Below are 7,549 nucleotides of genomic sequence, written 5' to 3'. Positions count from 1 at the left end.
TATATATATTTATACATATATATACATGCATACAGACACACACACACACATATCTCTATATATGCATATATGCATGATACTTAGAAATTTCTGGTTTGGTGACCGAGTGCGCAGGTACTAAACCGTGGCGAAGAGAACTCACATATGAGATGAAGACCTCTAATAGGTAAACCTAAGATATGTCGTTCGTTGAGTTTGTGGAAAATATTTGCAACAACTTTCTGCTATTAGTATTTTCAAATAGCCTGGCTGTACTACCCACCCTTCGCCACTTAAAATCATCTGGCTATCATATTAACTGATACTTTACATATACACGACAAAATGACGGTAGAATCTGCTCTTTCGCTCTTTCACAACCACGGTCTCTCTCTCTCTCTCTCTCTCTCTCTCTCTCTCTCTCTCTCTCTCTCTCTCTCTCTCTCTCTCCTTCAGTGCACATGCACCCAACTCAATGCAGAGTAGTTCAGCAGATGAAATACGTCCAGTAAGCATCTGAAACGAGTGGCAGTAGTTTGAACTCAATTTATGCCGCATGAGTCAGACAACAGCTAAAGACGTGGCTGATAGTCGAATGACAGCAATCACAGCTCTCAAATGTTGCCTGAGGATTTGCCAGGTGCAGCTTCATCGATGTTAGGTAACCCCAAGAAATTATGCAGCAAAATCTTCTGGGTTACTAAGTACAATTTTGTGTTGCTGGGAGTCGAAGATCATTTCCCTTTCTGCCTAATACCTACCTGTTAAGATCATGGATGTTATTAGTTATATTGATATTGATTATGGTTCCTTACAATTCGGCCCAAAAATTATGATTCAAGAAAACATTTTCTTTTCAGCTCCAACATTGCATCGTTCTTTTTTAGATCTCATACTTACATTCATTGAGTGCCTGTGCTTACTATATTGTTCTATCTCCCCCTACACAGATACTCATATTTTGAGTTCTATTTTTCCTGCTTGCATTAGTATACCCCTACATACATACATACATACATACATGCATGCATACATACATACATACATACATACATACATACATACATACATACATACATACATTCATGCATACATACATACAAACATAATACATACATAATACGTATGTACGTATCTATGTATGCGGGCATGTATGTATGTACGTATGTATGTATGTAAGTATGTATGTATGCATGTATGGATATATATGTATGTATATATATATATATATAATATATATATATATATATATATATATATATATATATATATATATATATATATATTTCGTTTCTGGATTTGGTTTGCAAGATTCTTTATATGAGTTCGTGTGTTGAAGTATATTCTGTTAAATAATAAGGCACTAAAAGAGAATGACTCTCCTCAGACACAACAGAATATATATATATATATATGAATAGTAGGTGCTTGTGTATGTATGCGCGCGTGCTATGTTGTTTGCGAGTAGTAATTCAAATGAGATAGAAATATGTAGTCAATACGTATAGAAGAGTAAATATAGAGTTATTAAAATTGACTTCTTTTTTTTTCTTATTCATATTCCTTTTGCTCAAGTAGCGTTCATCACGTTCATTTTGAACGTAGACTATTTTTGACTTTACATATTAACGGATTCATCGTTTTAGATCAGTGTTACGCGACGGAGTGTTCTGAAGTTTTGGATCCAAACATACATACATGCATACATACATACATAAATACATATATGCATACATACATACATACATACATACATACATACATACATACATACATACATATATACATAGATACATACATACATACATATGACATCCTTTAGAGGCAGAGATAATTTTAATAAACCAAGAATGTATGTATATGAATTACCTGAGAAAGCTTTTGCAAAATCATATTTTGAGTTCCTTTTTTCCTCTTTGCATTAGCATACCTCTACATACATACATACATACATACATACATACATACATACATACAGACATACATACATACATGCATGCATGCATACATGCATACATACATACATACATACATACATACATACATACATACATAGGTACGTACATGCAAACATAATGCATATATAATACGTATGTACGTATCTATGTATGTGGGTATGTATGTATGTATGTATGTACGTATGCATGTACGTATGTATGTATGTATGCATGTATGTATGTATGTATGTATGTAAGTATGTATGTATGGATATATATATATACATATATATATATATATATATATATATATATATATATATATATATATATATATATACGAGGGGCGTTCAATAAGTAATGCCACTGACCCACTTCACATAGCAGTAGAGCAACGAAACTTGGCACAGTTATTAGTCTTTTTTTACATAGGAACCACCCAGAGTTACGCATTTCTCCCATCGTTTGATGCGGCTCTGGAGACTGTTTTTGTAGAAGAACCCAGCTTGGTCCTCCAACCTCAACGTGACTTCAGAAATCAAGGCTGCATCATCTGGGAAACGCTTTCCTTTCAAAAACAACTTCATGATTGAGAAGAGGTGAAAATCAGAGGGTGCAAGGTCAGGAAAGTAGGGGAGGAGTTCATAGCCATACGCCTGTGCTTCTGATCTGGCGACAAGCGAGTTGTGGACCGGAGCGTTGTCCTGCAGGAGGAGGATGCCTTTGCTGATCTTGCCCCGCCTCTTGATTTTGATAACTTCTCTTAATTTCCTCAAAAGTGAAGCATAATAGGCTCCTGCAATTGTGGTACCCTTTGCCAGGAAATCTGTCATCACTACTCCGTCCTGGTCCCAGAAGACTGTGAGCATGACCTTGCCAGCGGAGGGCTGCACCCTTGCCTTCTTTGGAGGGGGTGAGTCACGGTGCTTCCACTGCATTGACTGGGCTTTGGTCTCTGGATCATCGTGATGGACCCAGGTTTCATCCTGTGTAATCAGTCTTTTGAAAAATTTTGACTCATCTTCTTGGCACATCACCAAATTCACCCTCGAGCACTCGACGCGTTCTTGCTTCTGGAAAGGCGTGAGCAACCTGGGAATCCATCTGGCAGACACCTTTTGCATATGCAAATGGTCATGAATGATTGTTTCCACAGACCCGGTACTAATCTTGACCTCATGGGCTATTTGGCGAATAATTATGCGTCGATCTTCCAAAATGGCAGCCTCAACTTGACGGACAGATGCCTCATCAATGGCAGAAGGGGTCGACCAGATGTGGGAGCTGTTTCCACAGAGTTCCGACCATGTTTGAATCCACGATGCCAGCGTTTTACAAGGTCATATGATGGGGCATCATCACCATAAGTTACTTTAATTTCATCAAAAGTCTCCCGTGGTGTGCGTCCTTTCAAATACAAAAACCGGATCAGTGCTCGACACTCAACAGACTCCATTTCACACTTGACTCGGTTCAAACACCTGTAAATCAGAAACCACAATTAATTCAGAGCTGTAATTTGCCACTTACTCTATAGAGATATAAATGATTGCACATGCAACATTACAGCTAGATCAAACAACTGCAAGTGGGTCAGAGGCATTACGTATTGAACGTCACTCGTATATATATATATATGTGTGTGTGTGTGTGTGTGTGTGTGTGTGTGTGTATGTATACATATATGAATAGTATGTGCTTGTGTATGTATGCGTGCGTGCTATGTTGTTTGCGAGTAGTAATTCAAATGAGATAGAAATATGTAGTCAATACGTATAGAAGAGTAAATATAGAAATATTAAAGTCGACTTCTCTTTTTTTTTTCTAATTCATATTTCTTTCGCTCAAGAAGCGTTCAACACGTCCATTTCGAACGTAGAATATTTTTGACTTTACATATTAACGGATTCATCGTTTTAGATCAGTGTTACGCGACAGTGTTCAGAAGTTTTGGATCCAAACATACATACATGCATACATGCATACATACATACATACATACATACATGCATACATACATACATACATACATACATACATACATACATGACATCCTTTAGAGGCAGAGATAATTTTAATAAACCAAGAATGAATGTATATGAATTACCTGAGAAAGCTTTTGCAAAATCACCTGGCAAGACAACATGCCAGACACGGAGGTCTTCTCTCGAGCTGCTCTGCCAAGCATTTACATACTTCTGAGGAGAGCGCAAGACAGGTAAACAGACCACTTTTTCGAATGTTTGACATGCTTCTCCTCAAGAGACTGTTCAACAGTGAACTGCTGGAAGGTAAGCACACGCAAGGTGAACAGAAAAAGTACTTCAAGGACACACTCAAAGTTTTCCATCTCAAAGTGCCGAACCTGCAGCTAAGATTTCCAACTACGCACCGGACTTATTGACCACTGCTGGACGCACTGTGCCCCGTCTTCTTCTCCTACCTGATGTCCTTGGTCATCGTCGACAAGGACGGACGTTCTGAGGATAGATCTTATCTCCATTGTATTTTACTCTTTCTATGATACCTTTGGTTTTGGTGCTGAGGAAAATGAACCTGGTATATCAGTTAAAGAGAAAATCTGAAGGAATCAACCACTACCTCTTCATGGATGATTTGGAGCTACATGGCAAGGATGAGGCACAAGTGAGTTCTTTGGTGAACATGGTCTACTGTTTTAGAGTTGACATTGAGATGGAATTCAGGCTCAAGAAATATGGTATAATGAACGTAGAAAAAGGCAATGTACAGACCCTGGCAGGGATATAATTAACTAATGTCTCTATCTTCCAGTCACTTCTCCGTATCGATTACCACCGTTCTTCAATATCTGTCTTGAAGTTCGTATCTGTTGCAAACCGACTGTACATGTTTTTTGCTTCCATGCTATTTATCATTGGAAGTAAGAAGGTGAGGCATGTGTAGGATGGAGGCACTGTAAAGCACTGTAGAAGAACTTCAGAATGAATGAAACTGAAAATAGGTAGATAAAGAACAGAATGCATTAACAATTACATAGAGATGTTGAAGATAAGATAGACGGAGAGAAAAGGTGGCTATGAATAAATGAAAGTGATTTAAAACCGGAAACGGAGGCTCTAATCTGTGCTGCCCAAGAGCAAGCCCTAAAAACGAATTACATCAAATACAGAATAGACAGCACATCAGAAAATGATCAATGCAGAATCTGTGTAAAGAACGGTAAAACTGTATGGCATATGTACGCCACTAGCCCAGAAAAAATATGAGACGTCATGACTATATAGCAAGGATTGTTCATTGGACACTTTGCAACAAGCATGGACTTGAAAGAGCAATACATAAAACCGAAGGCATCATCGAAAATGATAATGCAATGATCCTATGGGTTTCTATGATTCAGTGTGACCATGTCATAGAAAATAGGAATCCAGACATAATGTTAATTGAGAAAGAGAAAATAACGATGTTGTATCATAAAAATAGCATGCTGAGCTGACAACAAGATATGCGATAAGGAAAAAAGAAATGTCGAGGGATATGATAGGTTAGCTTGGGAAGTGTCCCCCTGATCTTTGTACTTTGCTTGATACCACTAACACTAATTGTGAGGAAAGCAAAAGCTGGGCATGTATTCAAAATCCGCCAACAAAAAGTCAGCCATTTGTTATTCATGACTGACCTCAAAATTTATGGTGATGATGAAGCCCAAGTCATTCCATCGTTGATACGGTGTATGCTTTCAGTACTGATATCAGAATAGTGTTCGGACTGAGAAAGTGTGGTGTGATAGTCTTGAAGAGAGGAAAAATCAAATCTATGTACGGTCTAACGATACCGTCGAGGGGGTGATTATGAAGCAGGTAGAAGAGACGGGCTATACGTACTTATGGATTTTAGCAATGGATAAATTGATGGAGAAACAAATGACGGATCCTTAAGTCGAAATTAAACGGACGGAATAAGATCTAATATATCAACACCTGGGTGGTTTCACTCCTTAGATATAGAGCAGGAGTAATCGCATGGACAGTAGACGAACTAAACAGCTTGGTCAGAAATTGAGAAAGTTGCTCACTAGATATGGGTCACTACACACAAAAAGTGACACAGACAGACAGTATGTAACAAGAAAAAGAAGGGGAAGGGGATTTATTGGATGCGAACACACAATTAGAGCAGAAAAAGCAACATAGCCGCTATTATTAGAAGTAAGAAAGTCAGGCTTGTGTAGGATCAAAGATTGCAAAGATAAAGCACTATACAAGAAATTGAAAACGAATGAAACTGAAAATAGGTGGGTAAAGAAAAGAATGCATGGTCAATTTCTTAAAGACGGTAAAGATAAGACATACAGAGAAAAAAGATGGCTGTGGATGACTGAAAGTGATTTAAAAGCGGAAACAGAGGGTCTAATCTGTGTAGTAGCTGTGAGACGTAGCTTCTCCCCCGACGGAAGCTCTGTCGTGTGTTGCGTGTGAGCAAGTTACTTTCTTTAAAGAACGTGATTAGCCCCCTTCAGTCAATGCGTTCCATAAACTTGCTAATATGTGACGTCAGAGAGATAGGCCTGAAACTTCTAGCTTCTGTTCTGCTCCCCGCTTTATGAACATGGGATAGTATACTTTCTTTTGACATCCTGGGAATCTTACCGCATGCAAGAAAACTCATACATTTTCCGGCTGCCTGAAACCTGGCGCGGTGAAGAATACTCTCTCAAAGCATCGGGTGTTAGAACACCTGAAAGTTATGGACACGCGAGATTATTCACCTCTAGTCTCAATCAGGTGTCATGGGCATAAATGCAACTTAAACTGTGAAAGGATGGGTACGTTTGCTAGTATTAGATAATACTGAAAAGGCAAAGGGGTTTCACACGAGTAAATTTATATGTAAGAACAGGGATCAACAGGATGAAAATACTTAGAACACTCCATCATGGCTAAAAGAAAGAAAGTGCTTAAATTTCTATCAAAATTTGCTACTGATTTCAGTTGCTTAAAAATACAATTATGACATGCTGAAATAAAGGAAACAAATATATGCACTCACACACTCACACACACACCACACACACACACACACACATAGATATACATGTATATGTATATGTATAGATAAATATGTACACACACAAACACATACACATAAATGTATATTTATATATATATATATATATATATATATACATACGAGGTCTGATCAGTGGTATCCAGACTGTTGTTGTAGTAACGAAGCTAAAGCACGCAGAGTCAAACCTCTTAGCAAAGATTGACTTTTGTTGAGCATGCGCACTATATTTTAACGTTCTAGCTCACTTCCGCTGTTTACAACAGTGTTTAGAATGAAGGTGGTTAAAAACGTGTGATCGTCGAATTGACCATGAAAGAGAACGTAGCCATGGCGATACATGCTCAGAGGCCAACGCAAAGTTGCAGAAAGTGTATGGAGAGGAGTGTATGAGCCGTGAGGGGAAATCGTCGAGTCCCCATTCGTGAGTTATCAGAGGATGTGCAGATTAATTATGGTTCAGTTCAGTCCATTATCACTGAATATTTGGGTATGAGATGCATATCTGCCAAGTTTGTGCCAAAACTGATATCAGCTGGCCAAATCGTTGAGATTTGTGGAAATGTATACGTTAGTCAATATAC

General features: G+C 38.2%; 1 long non-coding RNA gene across 1 annotated transcript in view; it reads left to right on the top strand.

Annotated features, from left to right (window-relative positions):
• The first annotated feature begins 575 nt into the window (after positions 1 to 575).
• LOC118766877 overlaps positions 576 to 7,549 on the top strand; it is a 12,376-nt gene continuing 5,402 nt past the window's right edge. Inside the window, exon 1 of the long non-coding RNA XR_005002788.1 lies at positions 576 to 675. This is a non-coding gene — a long non-coding RNA (uncharacterized LOC118766877). The remainder of the gene's footprint in view (positions 676 to 7,549) is intronic.

The sequence above is a fragment of the Octopus sinensis genome, linkage group LG18 (assembly GCF_006345805.1).
Source record: "Octopus sinensis linkage group LG18, ASM634580v1, whole genome shotgun sequence".
Classification (NCBI taxonomy): domain Eukaryota; kingdom Metazoa; phylum Mollusca; class Cephalopoda; order Octopoda; family Octopodidae; genus Octopus; species Octopus sinensis.
The sequence above is the reverse complement of the archived record's forward strand: the minus strand, read 5'-3'. Positions and strand labels throughout refer to the sequence as shown.